The sequence below is a fragment of the Bos indicus x Bos taurus genome, chromosome 23 (assembly GCF_003369695.1).
Source record: "Bos indicus x Bos taurus breed Angus x Brahman F1 hybrid chromosome 23, Bos_hybrid_MaternalHap_v2.0, whole genome shotgun sequence".
NCBI classification, from domain to species: Eukaryota; Metazoa; Chordata; class Mammalia; order Artiodactyla; family Bovidae; genus Bos; species Bos indicus x Bos taurus.
This window is the reverse complement of record NC_040098.1, coordinates 4,254,877-4,270,890: the sequence shown is the minus strand read 5'-3', so window position 1 is coordinate 4,270,890 and position 16,014 is coordinate 4,254,877. Positions and strand designations below refer to the sequence as shown.

The following is a 16,014-nucleotide window of genomic DNA, read 5'->3' as shown; positions in this document are numbered from 1 at the left end:
ACCGTTTTGGAGCCCTCTCTCTAGCCTATTAGCTCCGGGACTTACCCACCCACCAGCCGGTCACCACTAGTCTTGGGACCCCTCAGGTTGAACAGGGACCTGGCCCCACCCTCTAGCAGGCTGGCAGAAGCCCTGGTACCCCCAAGGCCAGAACCAGCACTGGGAGCCCTGGTCCCACAGCCAGCAGTGCCAAGATCACACCTCACACCAGTGGGCTGGCACAAGCCTCAGCCCTCACTGGGCCCCACAGGACCTGCCCTGGATCACCTGCAGCCAGTTTACCAGGATCCTGCCTTGCCCAGTGGCTCAGCATAAATCCCAGGGCTCTGCAGGCCTGGCAGCCAGCTGTGCCAGGATGTGGCCCCTTCCACCAGCAGCCAGTAGCTTCTGCAGGAGGCAGGGCCTGGCAGCCAACTGGACAAGGGAGAGTCCCATATACCAGCATGCCCACAGCATGCCCTACCACAACAGGAGGGCCCACTCAGCCTACCTGGGCACCCTGATAGCGCACAAGGGGCGTGCACTACTGGTATGCACAGCGTGTCTCCCACAGAAGTCCACTTCTCCAAAATCTGGATGGAAATGTAAGCAAGGGAACTTCCATTCCACTGTCAGCCACCTTTTCAACAGAAACTATGCAGGCCAGAAAGGAGTGGCACAGTATAGTCAAAGTGATAAAAAGAGAAACCTCAATCAACATAGTCCACCCATCAAGGCTCTCGTTGACGTTTGAAGGAGAGATAGTTTCCCAGACAAGTGCCGCACTCTAGTTCCTCTTCACTTTCTGCCATTATATCATTTCCATATCTGAGGTTGTTGATATATCGCCTGGCATCCTTGATTCCAGCTTATAATTCTTCCAGCCTGGCATGCTATATGATGTACACTGCAAAGAAGTTAAATAAGCAGGGTGACAATACACAGCCTTCTCATACTTTTTCCCCAATTTTGAACTAGTCCATTGTCCCATGTCCCATTAACTGTTGCTTCTTGACCCACATACAGGTTTCTCAGGAGGCAGATCAGGTGTTCTGGTATTCCCATCTCTTTAAGAATTTTCCAGTTTCTTGTGATCCACACAGTGAAAGGCTTTAGCATAGTCAATGAAGCAGAAATAGATTCCAAATTTCCTGGAATTCCATTGTGACCCAATGAATTCCATTGTGACCCAACGACTCCATTCTGTAATCCAACGAATGTTGAAAATTTGATCTCTAGTTCCTCTGCTTCTTTGAAAACCAATTTGGACATCTAGAAGTTCTTGGTTCACATACTCCTGAAGCCTAACTTGAGCCATTTTGAACATAACCTTACTAACATGTAAAATGAATGCAATTGTACCCTACTTGGAAAATCCTAAAAAAGAGCATTGCCCTTTTTGGTAATTGGAATGAAAACTGACCTTTTCTAGTCCTGTGACCACTATTGAGCTTTCCAAATTTGCTGTCATATTGAGGGCAGCATTTTAACAGCATCATCCTTTAGGATTTGAAATAACTGGAATTCCATCACCTCCACTAGCTTTATTCCTAGTACTGCTTCCTAAGGCCCATTTGACTTCACACTCCAGGATGTCTGGCTCTAGGTGAGTAACCACATCATTGTGGTTATCCAGGTCATTAAGACCTTTTTTTTTTTTTCTGGTTGAGAGACAACTTTTCTTAAAAACATGTAAAACCACTCCCACTTGTGAGTTAGTATATCTATATTATTACCTTTAATTGCAATCTACTGTTTCATGTTATACATCACTATAGTTTATTTATTTTTTATTTCTATTTTTTTGTTTGTATTTTAGTTTACTTATTTTTTAATTGAAGGATAATTGCTTTACAGAATTTTGTTGTTTTCTGTCAAACTTCAACATGAATAAGCCATAGGTATACAATATATCCCCTCCCTTTTGAACCTCCCTCCCATTTCCCTCCCCATCTCACCCCTCTAGGTTGATACAGAGCCCCTGTTTGAGTTTCCTGAGCCATACAGCAAATTCCCGTTGGCTATCTATTTTACATATGATAATGTAAGTTTCCATGCTACTCTTTCCATACATTTCATCCTCTCCTCCCCTCTCCCCATGTCCATAAGTTTATTCTCTATGTCTGTTTCTCCATTGCTGCCCTGCAAATAAATTCTTCTGTACCATTTTTCTAGATTCTGTATATGTGCATTAGTATACGATAATTATCTTTCTCTTTCTGACTCACTTCACTGTATATAATAGGCTCTAGGTTCATCCACCTCACTAGAATCAAATGCGTTCCTTTTTATGGTTGAGTAATATGTGTATATGTACCACAACTTCTTTATCCATTCATCTGTCGATGGACATCTAGGTTGCTTCCATGTTCTAGCTATTGTAAATAGTGGTGCAATGAACAATGGGATACATGTGTCTTTTTAAATTTTGGTTTCTTCAGGGTATGTGCCTAGGAGAGGGATTGCTGAGTCATCAGATCAGATCAGTCACGCAGTCATGTCCGACTCTTTGCAAACCCATGAATCGCAGCATGTCAGGCCTCCCTGTCCATCACCAACTCCCGGAGTTCACTCAGACTCACGTCCATCGAGTCAGTGATGCCATCCAGCCATCTCATCCTCTGTCGTCCCCTTCTCCTCTTGCCCCCAATCCCTCCCAGCATCAGAGTCTTTTCCAATGAGTCAACTCTTCGCATGAGGTGGCCAAAGTACTGGAGTTTCAGCTTTAGCATCATTCCTTCCAAAGAAATCCCAAGGCTGATCTCCTTCAGAATGGACTGGTTGGATCTCCTTGCAGGCCAAGGCACTCTCAAGAGTCTTCTCCAACACCACAGTTCAAAAGCATCAATTCTTTGGCATTCAGCCTTCTTCACAGTCCAACTCTCACATCCATACATGACCACAGGAAAAACCATAGCCTTGACTAGACGGACCTTTGTTGGCAAAGTAATGTCTCTGCTTTTGAATATGCTATCTAGGTTGGTCATAACTTTCCTTCCAAGGAGTAAGTTTCTTTTAATTTCATGGCTGCAGTCACCATCTGCAGTGATTTTGGAGCCCAGAAAAATAAAGTCTGACACTGTTTCCAGTGTTTCCACTGTTTCCCCATCTATTTCCCATGAAGTGGTGGGACCGGATGCCATGATCTTCGTTTACTGAATGTTGAGCTTTAAGCCAACTTTTTCACTCTCCACTTTCACTTTCCTCAAGAGGCTTTTTAGTTCCTCTTCACTTTCTGCCATAAGGGTGGTGTCATCTGCATATCTGAGGTTATTGATATTTCTCCTGGCAATCTTGATTCCAGCTTATGTTTCTTCCAGTCCAGCGTTTCTCATGATGTACTCTGCATATAAGTTAAATAAACAGGGTGACAATATACAGCCTTGACATACTCCTTTTCCTATTTGGAACCAGTCTGTTGTTCCATGTCCAGTTCTAACTGTTGCTTCCTGACCGGCATACAAATTTCTCTAGAGGCAGATCAGGTGGTCTGGTATTCCCATCTCTTTCAGAATTTTCCACAGTTTATTGTGATCCACACAGTCAAAGGCTTTGGCATAGTCAATAAACCAGAAATAGATGCTTTTCTGGAACTCTCTTGCTTTTTCCATGATCCAGCGGATGTTGGCAATTTGATCTCTGGTTCCTCTGCCTTTTCTAAAACCAGCTTGAACATCAGGAAGTTCAGAGTTCACGTATTGCTGAAGCCTGGCTTGGAGACTTTTGAGCATTACTTTACTAGCGTGTGAGATGAGTGCAATTGTGTGGTAGTTTGAGCATTCTTTGGCATTGCCTTTCTTTGGGATTGGAATGAAAACTGACCTTTTCCAGTCCTGTGGCCACTGCTGAGTTTTCCAAATTTGCTGGCATATTGAGTGCAGTGCTTTCACAGCATCATCTTTCAGGATTTGGAATAGCTCAACTGAAATTCCATCACCTCCACTAGCTTTGTTCATAGTGATGCTTTCTAAGGCCCACTTGACTTCACATTCCAGGATGTCTGGCTCTAGGTCAGTGATCACACCATCGTGATTATCTGGGTCATGAAGATCTTTTTTGTACAGTTCTTCTGTGTATGCTGAGTCATATGGTAGTTTTATTCCTAGATTTTTAAGGAATCTCCATACCATCTTCCATAGTGGCTGTATCCATTTACATTCCCACCAACAGTGCAAGAGCATTCCCTTTTCTCCACACCCACTCCAGCATTTATTGTTTGTAGACTTCTGATGATGGACATTCTGACTGGTGTGAGGTGATACCTCATTGTAATTTTGATTTGCATTTCTCTAATAATGAGGGATGTTGAGCATCTTTTCATGTGTTTGTTAGTCATCTGTCTGTCTTCTTTGGAGAAATGTCTGTTTAGGTCTTTTTCCCATTTTTTGATTGGGTTGTTTTTCTGGTATTAAGTTGTATGAGCTGCTTGTATATTTTGGAAATTAATCCTTTGTCAGTTGTTTCACCTGCTATTATTTTCTCCCATTCTGAGGGTTGTCTTTTCACCTTACTTAGAGTTTCCTGTGCTGTGCAAAAGCTTTTACGTTTAATCAGGTCCCACTTGTTTACTTTTGTTTTTATTTCCATTACTCTAGGAGGTGGGTCATAGAGGGTCTTGCTTTGATTTATGTCCTCGAGTGTTCCGCCTATGTTTTCCTCTAAGGGTTTTCTAATTTCTGGTCTTACATTTAGGTCTTTAATCCATTTTAAGTTTATCTTTGTGTATGGTGTTAGGAAGTATTCTAATTTCATTCTTTTACATGTAGCTGTCCAATTTTTCCAGCACCATTTATTGAAGAGGCTGTCTTTGCCCCATTGTATATTCTTGCCTCCTTTGTCAAAAATAAGGTGCCCACAGGTGCATGGGTTTATTTCTGGGCTTTCTATCTTGTTCCATTGGTCTATATTTCTTTTTTTGTGCCGGTACCATACTGTCTTGATGACTGTCGTTTTGTGGTGTAATCTGAAGTCAGGAAGGTTAATTCTTCCAGCTCCATTGTTTTTTCTCAAGACTGCTGTAGCTATTTGGGGTCTCTTGTGTTTCATATGAATTTTGAAGTTTTTTGTTCTAGTTCTGTGAAAACTGCCATTGGTAATTTGATAGGGATTGCATTGAATCTGTAGATTGTGTTTGGTGGTATAGTCTTTTTCACAATATTGATTCTTCCTACCCAGAAACATGGAATATCTCTCAATTTGTTTATGTCATCTTTTATTTCTTTCATCAGTGTCTTAAAATTTTCTGTGTACACTTCTTTTGTCTCATTAGGTAAGTTTATTCCTAGATATTTTATTCTTTTTGTTGCAGTGGTGAATGGGATTAATTCCTTGATTTCTCTTTCTGATTTTTCGTTGTTAGTATGTAGAAATGCAAGTGATTTCTGTGCGTTGATTTTGTATCCTGTGACTTTGCTAAATTCACTGATTAGCTCTAGTAATTTTCTGATAGTATCTTTATTGTTTTTAACGTACAGTATCATGTCATCTGCAAACAGTGAGAGCTTGACTTCTTTCCAATCTGGATTCCTTTTATTTCTTTTTGTTCTCTGACTGCTGTAGCTAGGACTTCCAGAACTATGTTGAATAATAGTGGTGAAACCCTTGTCCTGTTCCTGATCTTACGGAGAATGCTTTCAGTTTTTCACCATTGAGAATAATGTTTCCTGTAGGCTTGTCATATATGGCCTCTACAATGTTGAGGTTGGTTCCTTCTGTGCCTATTTTTTGAAGAGTTTTCATCATAAATGGGTGCTGAGTTTTGTCAAAGGCTTTTTCTGCATCTATTGAGATTATCATATAGTTTTTATCTTTCAGTTTGTTAATATGGTGTATCACATTGATTGATTTGCATATATTGAAGAATCCTGCCTCCCTGGAATAAACCCAACTTGATCATGGTGTATGAGCTTTTTAATGTATTGTTCAATTCTGTTTGCTAAAATTTTGTTGAGGATTTTTGCATCTATGTTCATCAGTGATATTGCCCTGTAGTTTTCTTTTTTTGTGTTGTCTTTATCTGGTTTTGGTATCAGGGTGATGGTGGCTTCATAGAATGAGTTTGGAAGTGTTCCTTCCTCTGCAATTTTTTGAAAGAGTTTTAGAAGAATAGGCATTAGCTCATCTCTAAATGTTTGATAGAATTCTCCTGTGAAACCATCTGAGGGCCTTTTTTGGTGGGGGGGAGATTTTTTTTATTGCAGCTTCAATTTCAGTGATTGCAATTGGATTGTTCATAATTTCTACTTCTTCCTGGTTCAGTCTTGGAAGATTGAACATTTCTAAGAATCTCTGTTTCTTCCAGGTTATCCATTTTATTGCCATATAGTTGTTCATAATAGTCTCTAATAATCCTTTGTATTTCTGCACTGTCTGTTGTAATCTCTCCTTTTTCATTTCTAATTATGTTGATTTGTTTCTTCTCTCTCTTTTCCTTGATGAGTCTGGCTAAAGTTTTGTCCGCTTTGTGTATCTTCTCAAAGAAGCAGCTTTTAGTTTTATTAAGCTTTACTCTTGTTTCTTTCATTTCTTTTTCAGTTATTTCTGCTCTATTTTTATGATTTCTTTCCTTCTGCTAATTCTGGGGGGGTTTGCTCTTCTTTTTCCAGTTGTTTTAGGTGTAAAGTTAGGTTGTATATTCAATGTTTTTCTTGTTTCTTGAGGTAGGATTGTATTGCTATAAACTTCCTCTTAGAACTGCTTTTTGCTGCATCCCATAGGTTTTGAGTTGTGTTTTCATTGTCATTTGTTTCTAGAAATTTTTTGATTTCCCTTTTGATTTCTTCAGTAACCTGTTGGTTACTTAGAAACGTATTGTTTAATCTCCATGTGTTTGTGTTTTTTACAGTTTTTCTGTTGTATTTGATATCTAGTCTCATAGCATTGTGGTCAGAAAAGACACTTGATATGATTTCAGTTTTCTTAAATTTACTGAGGTTTGATTTGTGACTCAAGATGTGGTCTGTCCTGGAGAATGTTCCATGTGCACTTGAGAAGATGTATTTTTCTGCATTTAGATGGAATGTCCTGAAGATACCAATGAGATCCATCTCATCTAATGTTTCAGTTAAGACTTGTGTTTCCTTATTAATTTTCTGTTTCGATGATCTGTCCATTGGTATGAGTGGGGTGTTAAAGTCTCCTACTATTATTGTGTTACTATTAATTTCTGCTTTTATGTCTGTTAGTGTTTGTCTTAATGTATTGCGGTGCTCCTATGTTGGGTGCATAGATATTTACAATTGTTATGTCTTCCTCTTGGATTGATCCCTTGATCATTATGTAGTGTCCTTCCTTATCTCTTGTAATATTCTTTGTTTTAAAGTCTATTTTTTCTGGTATGAAGATTGCTATTCCAGCTCTCTTTTGCTTTCCATGTGCATGGAATATATTTTTCCATCCAGACATCTAGAATATATTTTTCCATCCAGACTCTCACTTTCAGTCTATATGTGTCTTTAGGTCTGAAGTGGGTTTCTTGTAGACAGTACATATATGGGTCTTGTTTTTATATCCATTCAGCCAGTCTGCGTCTTTTGGTTGGAGCATTTAATCCATTTACATTTAAAGTAATTATTGATATATGTGTTCCTATTGCCAGTTTCTTAACTGTTTGGGGTTTGATATTGTAGATCTTTTTCTTCTCTTGTATTTCTTGACTCTATAAGTCCCTTTAACATTTGTTGTAAAGCTGATTTGGGGTTACTGAATTCTCTTAACTTTTGCTTGTGTGAAAAGCTTTTGATTTCTCCATCAATTTTGAATGAGGTCCTTGCTGGGTACAGTAATCTTGGTTGTAGATTTTTCCCTTTCAGTACTTAAAATATATGCTGCCATTCCCTTCTGGCCTGCAGAGTTTCTGCTGAAAGATCAGCTGTTAAACGTATCGGGTTTCCCCTGTATGTTCCTTGTTTCTTTTCCCTTGCTGCTTTTAATATTCTTTACTGTGTTTCATCTTTGTTAGTTTGATTATTATGTGTCTTGGCCTGTTTCTCCTTGGATTTACCCTGTATGGGACTCTTTGTGCCTCTTGGACTTGATTGATTATTTCCTTTTCCATGTTGGGGATATTTTCACCTATAATCTCTTCAAAAATGTTCTCATACCTTTTCTTTTTCTCTTCTTCTCGGACCCCTATAATTTGAATCTTGGTGCATTTGACATTGTCCAAGGGGCCTCTGGAACTATCCTCAGTTCTTTTCATTCTTTTCATTCATTCATACTTTATTCTGTTCTTCAGAAGTTATTTCTACCATTTTATCTTCCAGCTCACTGATTCATTCTTCTGCTTCAGATATTCTGCTATTGATTCCTTCTGCCATATTTTTAATTTCAGTAATTATGTTTGTCTCTGTATGTTTGTTCTTTAATTCTTCTAGGTCTTTGTTAATTGATTCTTGCATTTTCTCCATTCTGTTTTTTCAAGGTTTTTGATCATCTTTACTATCATTATTCTGAATTCTTTTTCAGGTAGTTTGCTTATCTCCTCTTCATTTATTTTGGCTTCTGTGTTTATAGTTTTACTCATTTGTGCAGTATTTCTCTGCCATTTCATTACTTTTCTTAAACTTACTGTGTTTGAGATCTTCTTTTCCCAGGCTTCAAGGTTGAATACTTTCTTTTGGTTTCTGCCCTCCTAATGGTGGTGCAGGGGTTTGTGTAAACTTCATACAGGGTGAGATTTGTGCTGTTTTGTTGGTGGTGGTGGTCCTCTGATGGGCAAGGCTGAGTGAGGTGGTAATCCTGTCTGCTGATGATTGGGTTTGTATTTTTGTTTTGTTTGTTGTTTGGATGAGGCATCCTGCACAGGGTGCTACTCATGGTTGGGAGATGCTGGGTCTTGTATTCAAGTGGTTTCTTTTGTGGGAGTTCTCACTATTTGATAATCCCTAGGATTAGTTCTCTGGTAGTCTGGGGTCTTGGAGTCAGTGCCCCCACTCCAAAGGCTCAGGGCTTGATCTCTGGTCAGGAATGAAGATTCCAGAAGTGGTGTGTTATGGCACTAAGTGAGATTAAAACAAATACCCAAAAACGAGGAACCAAAGATGAACCCCAGACAAATGGCAGTTACAAAATCAGGCAAAATAATTTAAAAAATGGAAAATACACCTATACATATACACCCATAAACAAAATGAGAACAGTCCAATAAAAGTAAAGTACAATGGATTGACCTGGTGAAAACGGAAACCAAAAGTTATATCTACCAGTTAGGAACAAAACTAACTACGGCACAAACTGGAAAACAAAGCTAGAGCAAGGTGCCAGCTGAGGATTAAGCAAAGAAAACAAAACTAGCAAATATGTTGAGAGGAAAGTAAAGGAGAAAAACAAAGAAAGAATAGATATTCAAAGTTAAATAGAGGTAGATAAAGGAAAGTTATATACATTAAAGATTAACTGCAAGGGAAAAAGAACAGTAGGAAAAAGCAAACAAAGGAATAAATGTAGAAAGAATAATAGGTTTAAAAAATTAAAATTTAAAAAAAGAAGAGGAAAGAAAAAAAGAAGAAGAAAGGAAAGAAAAAAAATAAAATAAAGAAAAACTCCACAGAACTGCAAAGGTCCAATGTAGAAGCAGAGGTTTATAACAACAATAATAAGTGTGATTGAAAGAAAAAAACTCAAAAGCTTGATTAGCTTTCATAGTGCCAATAAAACTGACAACTACAACAGAGGAGAGGTGAAAGAGGGAAAAAAAAGAAAAAGAAAGAACATCCAAAAGAACCACAGAGCAAGTCAAAACAGAGTAACAAATGTTTTTCTTGAGTTACTGCTGTCAGGGAGTCACAGTCCACCTCACCTCCCTAGGATGGCCTCCAATACTGTGCTGGTCTCTGGACCTGCTGTGGGGGCAGCTCGGATTCTAATCTGGTCCTACTCCTGTATGCTCTTGCCTCCAATGTCCACAGCTATCAGAACTAGTATGTTTTCTTTTGTGGGAGCTCTCAACGTCCTTTTATCTATTCCATAGACACAGGGTCTGCCTTGTTGATTGTGTGGATTTAATCTGCAGCTTGTACAGCTGGTGAGGAGGTTTTGGGTCTTCTTCCTTAGCCACACTGCCTCTGGGTTTCAATTGTGGTTTTATTTCCACCTCTGCATGTGGTTTGGGGGTTTGTGTCCACTGGGGTTTGCTCCTCAGGCTGCCCTGGAGGGCTTGGGTTTGCCTCTGTGAGGGCCAGGTGTGGAGGCAGTGCAGCTGTTTGAGTCTCAGGGGTTCTGGCAGCAACAGTACTCAGTAGGGCTGGCGGCTAGGGCAGCAGAAAATACAGTGCTCTAGAAGGGTACGGCAACCAGTATTGGCCAGTACGCTCCAGTATTCTTGCCTGAAGAACCCCCCTGACAGAGAAGCCTGGCAGGCCACAGTCCATACAGTTGCAAAGAGTTGGACATAATTGAAGTGACCCCATGTGCATAGACTTTTCTTTGCCTGTGGCAGCTCTGCCCCAGTGAGGGTTGAGTGTGAAGGTGGTGCAGCTACTTGGGTTGCGGGAACCCTGGTGGCACCAAGTGTGCAGGGACACGGACTGCCTCAGCCTCAGGAGTTATGGTGCTATCAGTCTTTTTTAGAGCCTCTGGTAGCTGGCAATCAGAAGGCCTCTTTGGCTAGTCTTTCTCCATAGCTCCGCCCATTCAGGCACTTAGAGGGTTCTCTTGCCTGGGGTCCTTCTATGTTGTTCTGAGTGTCAGGCACATAGAGGGGCCCCCCTGGCTGGGGTCCTACTCTGGAGATCAGCATGTCAGGCACTTAAAGGGGCACCCTGGGTGGGGTCTTAACTCTAGTTCGGTGCATCAGGCACTTGATGGGCCATCCCGTCTACTGATCAGTGTGACGTGTGGGGAAAGAGAGGCTATGGTGATGGCTCCACTCCCTACGTGTGACTCAGCAGTATTGCCTTGCTTCCATGGCTGCCTGGCTTTCCTCCACAGGCATTTTCCACCACAATCTCCTCCCTCACATCCTCTCTGTCCGTCTCTCCAGTCGACAGCAGCCCTTGCCCTGGGGTTGCTCCACAATCCCTAAGCTCCAGCTCCCAGCCACTGCACCTTCTAAGTAAGGGACATGTGTCCCTGTCCAGGGTATGTATGGCTGCAGCAAGGACTGTCTGATTCTCATTCCATTTAGGTTGACAGAGATCAACTGTTTCACTCTCAGCCTTAAAAGTTTTTCCTCTGACTCAGACAATTGCCCCGATGTGGGGATCAGACCCCTGCTTCAGTTCTCCCACCCACTGAAGGCAGGTCCAGACCTAGTAACACTCCTGTTTTTCCCCCTAGTTCCTTCATCCTAACAAGTTTTTGCGTGGTTCTATATATTCTTTTCCACGGGTCAGGTACTCCTGTCCACTCTCAGCTGGTGGTCTTTATGCATCTCTGTGTGTGAAGGTGTATTCCTGATGTATCCATGAAAAGAGATGTACTCCGTGTCCACCTCCTCCCCCGCCATCTTGTTCTCCAAGACCTTTTTTGTATTCTTGCCACCTCTTCTTAATCTCTCCTGCTTCTATTAGGTCTTTACTATTTCTGCCCTGTATTGTTCATTTCCTTGCATGAAACATTCCCTTTATAACACCAGTTCTCTTGAAGAGATCCCTATTCTTTCCCATTCTACTGTCTTTTATTTCTTTGCACTGTTCATTTAAGAAAGCTTTCTTATGTCTCACTATTCTCTGGAATTCTGCACTCAGTGGGTATGTCTTTCCCTTTCTCCTTCACCTTTCACTTCTCTTCTTTGTTTCACAGACAAAACTCTGTGAGCCTTTGACCTGCTTCATGTTGTACTCCAAGGTCAAACTTGTCTGTTACTCCAGGTATCTCTTGATTTCCTACTTTTGCATTCCAATCCCCAGTGATGAAAAGGGCATCTTTTTTTGATGTTAGTTCTAGAATGTGTTGTAGGTCTTCATAGAACCAGTCAACTTCACCTTCTCTTGCATTACTGGTTGAGGCATAGACTTGGATTACTGTGATGCTGAATCAGTTGCCTTGGAAAAGAACCAAGTACATTCTGTCATTTTTGAGATTGAACTTAAGTGCTGCATTTTTTATTCTTTTGTTGGCTATGAGGGCTACTACATTTAGTCCACTGGATTCTTGCCCACAATAGTAGACATAATGGTCATCTGAGTTAAATTCACTCATTCCTGTCCATTTTAGTTCACTGATTCTTAAAATATCAATATTCACTCATGCCATCTCCTGCTTCATCACATCCAATTTGCTTTGATTCATGGACCTAACATTCCAGGTTCCTATGCAATATTTTTCTTTACAGCATCAAACTTTACTTTCACCACCAGACACATCCACAACTGAGTGTCGTTTCCAGTTTGACCCAACCGCTTCACTTCATTCTTTCTGGAGCTATTAGTAATTGATTTCCTCTCTTCATCTGTAGCATATTCTGAACTAAGAGGCTCATCTTCCAGTGTCATATCTTTTTGCTTTTTCATACTGTTCATGGGGTTCTCACAGCTGGAACACTGAAGTAGTTCTTCTAAAGGGACTTCTCTAAATGAAAAAGAAAAACCAGAAACTCCAGAAAAAACAGAAAACCAGAAAATAGAATTATATTTCTAGAAAAACAAGAAAGGTAAAATTTCACAAGGAAAAAAAACTCACCAGTAAGAGCAAACAGACAGTAAGGGCAGTATACCCACCACTTATAATGCTAGTATGAAAGTTAAAAGACAAAATCATCTATGTTGAATAGTTAAAGAGTACACAAAATACAAAGACATAAATATGATGTAAAAAACATGACATGTTCTGGGGAGGAAGTAAAAATGTAGGATTGTTAGAATGTGTTTGAATTTAGGAGATTATCAACTTAAAAAAAAATTATCTGTATATATAGGTTGCCATATATAAACCTCGGGCTTCCCAGATGGCTCAGTGGATAAAGAACCTGTCTGCAGTGCAGGAGACATGGGATCGATCTTTGGGTTGGGAAGATCCCCTGGAAAAGGGCATGGCAACCCACTCTAGTATTCTTGCCTGGGAAATTCCATCAACAGAAGAGCCTGGCAGGCTACAGTCTGCTGCTACTGCTGCTAAGTCGCTTCAGTTGTGTCCGACTCTGTGTGACCCCATAGACGGCAGCCCACCAGGCTTCCCTGTCCCTGGGATTCTCCAGGCAAGAACAATGGAGTGGGTTGCCACTTCCTTCTCCAAATGCATGAAAGTGAAAAGTGAAAGTGAAGTCCCTCAGTCGTGTCCGACTCTTCACGACCCCATGGACTGCAGCCTACCAGGCTCCTCCTGCATGGGATTTTCCAGGCAAGAGTACTGGAATGTGGTGCCATTGCCTTCTCCAAGGCTACAGTCTATGGGGTCACAAAGAGCTGGATACGACTGAAGCGACTGAGCACGCTCATATAAACCTTATGATAACTAAAAACACAAATCCATAATACATTCCCCCACAAAAGAGAAAGGGATCCAAACGTAACTCTAAATATAGTCATCAAACCAGAGGAAAGAGAGCAAAAGAAGAGAAAAGAAACAAACAAAGAAAGAAAAATGAATAATGAGGAAACTATAAACAAGACAAAAAGTCACCCTACTGAATGAGAGAAGATATTTGTAAATGATATACTCCATAGGAGTTAATATCCAAAATACAGAGAACTCATACAATTGAACATAAAAAAAAAAACACAAACAGCCCCATTTAAAAATGTATAGAGGACCTGAATAGACATTTTTCCAAAGAAGACATACAGATGGCGAAAAGGCATATCAAAAGATGCTCAGCATCACTAATCATCAGGGAAATGCAAATCAAAACCACAACGAGATATCATCTCACACCTGTCAGAATGGCTATTATCAAAAATACAGCAAATAAGAAGCGTTGGCAAGGATGAGAAAAGAGAAAAGAGAACCCTCATGTACTGTTGGTGGACTGAAAAATTGGTACACCCTCTGTGGAAAACAGTATGGAGGTTCCTCAAAAAATAAAAAAATAAAATTACCATATGAGCCAGCAATTACACTTCTGGGTATTTTTCCAAAAAAAAACCAAAAACAGTAATTAGAAAAGATATATGTACCCCTGTGTTCATAGAAGCATTATTTACAGTAGCCAAGACTGGAAGAAGCCTAATGTTCACTGACAGATGAATGGACAAAGAAGATGTGGGATATTTATATATATACATATATATAATTTCATATATCTATGAAAGAGGTAAGGTAGGTTTGGGAAATTTCCTAATATTTAAACACTCAGCGAGTATTATTGAAGAGTGACAAACAGAACTGTACATAATTTTTTAACGGGTATGTGGGGATTGTTCATTTTCCTTTGTGTGTTCAAGTTTTCTTTAAAGTCATTTGTTAAAAATATATATTAAATATTTTAGTTGTTACCTATGCCGGAACTCTTCAGAGTAGATCGTAAAACAATTCCTTTGCCACTGAGCTATCAGGGAAGCTTATTAAAAAAAAAAAAAAAACAACTGTTAAAAATACTATAAGAAGTCTCACATAAATATGTTCTTTTCTTTTTTTTACTTGCTTCTTATAGGTATCCTCAGTTCCTGAAACAAGAGCACCTTCAGTTGTAAGTCTAATACCGGCTCTTGCTGGAGACTCTGCAGCCTCCCTGGCAGTGAGCACAGGGACAGGCGCAGGGACAGGCCGAGAGGCACTTGGGACACCGCTGGCCGTCCTACTGGAGCACAAGCTCACGAAGAAGCTGCATGTAGACGCCACCCTCAGTACCAGTGATGCATCAAACCACAGAGTTTCTAGCAGGCCCACGAGCATGCAGTATAGTTTCTTGGAAATATGCACTTTCCTGCCCCAAAGTGCTTCCCTGTACAGCTAACCCAACAGGATAATCTGAGCTCTTATCATAACAACAAAAACTTTAACCCCTAAGAGTCATCATTGTCCTGATCAATCCCTGTTCCATTTATTATTACCAATGACTCTCCATTTTAGCTTTTGGATCTTTAGTATAAGCACATGTTTGGAAAAGTAAACAGTGAAAAAATCAATGTTCACAAACATGAGAGCAACAAAATCAACTTAATTGATCATTATATCTAATGAACTACTAGTATCTTAGCAATAAGATTACATAAAATTTATAAAATAAGAATCTGAGAAAATAAGAACAGGAAGAACTTTTCATTTTACTATAAACTTATTCCACTGTACTCCTGAAAAAGAAATAAATCCAAGTTTTTGATTGTTAAAACATGCATCAACTTTTAAAAAAAACCTTTTTTATGTTTGTCTGTTTACCTGCTTCTTTTTATTGCCTAAAGTATATTAAATGCACGTGTGTAATATAAAGCATCAATATCTAAAACATTGTGTATAAGATAAAAGCCTTTTTGTTGTTGGTTATACTGCTACATTGCTTAGTTTTACCTAATTTGTTTTCATAGTTTCAGAGGAGAAAATAATTGAAAACAAAAATGGGTTTAGTAATTAGCCACATACACGAATACCATTTTGTAAACGAATGAAAGATAAAATATTCTTTATCAATAGACTTCTCATTTGACGTCAGGTTGTCACAAGTGACAATTGTGCAGTGTCAAGCCATGCTTCTTCAGCACAAAAGGCCATGCTCAGACTTGGAGAGGAGGATCCCTAAGATGGTTACAAAGTCCAGTACTGTGGACCCGGGAACATTCCATAACGGTTGCTTGACAACAATGTGATTGTACAAAATAAATATTCTTAAGGAAATAACTTAGGTTGACATTTGCTACTTTTAACTAAATATGAATAAATTTCATTGAAAATATAAAAACCATTTGCTTGTTTCTTATTAATGTGAAAAATCCAGGGAGAAAATAATTTTCTGGGCTGATAGTTTTTTTACATAACATAGGGTTGCTTGTATTAGTATCTTTTCAAATCAAAGTTCTGTCTGGATGTATGCCCAGAAGTGGAATTGCTGGATCCGATGATAACTCTAATTTTAGTTTTTTGAGGAATCTCAATACTGTTCTCCCTAGTGGCTGCATCAATTTACATTTCCATCAACAGTATAGGAGGGTTCCCTTTTCTTCA

General features: G+C 39.7%; 1 protein-coding gene across 1 annotated transcript in view; it reads left to right on the top strand.

Moving 5' to 3' along the window:
* BEND6 (BEN domain containing 6) overlaps positions 1–15,751 on the top strand; it is a 63,535-nt gene extending 47,784 nt beyond the window's left edge. Inside the window, exon 7 of the mRNA XM_027524541.1 lies at positions 14,510–15,751. The gene's annotated coding sequence lies outside the window, so the exon portion shown is untranslated. The remainder of the gene's footprint in view (positions 1–14,509) is intronic.
* The last annotated feature ends 263 nt before the right edge of the window (positions 15,752–16,014 follow it).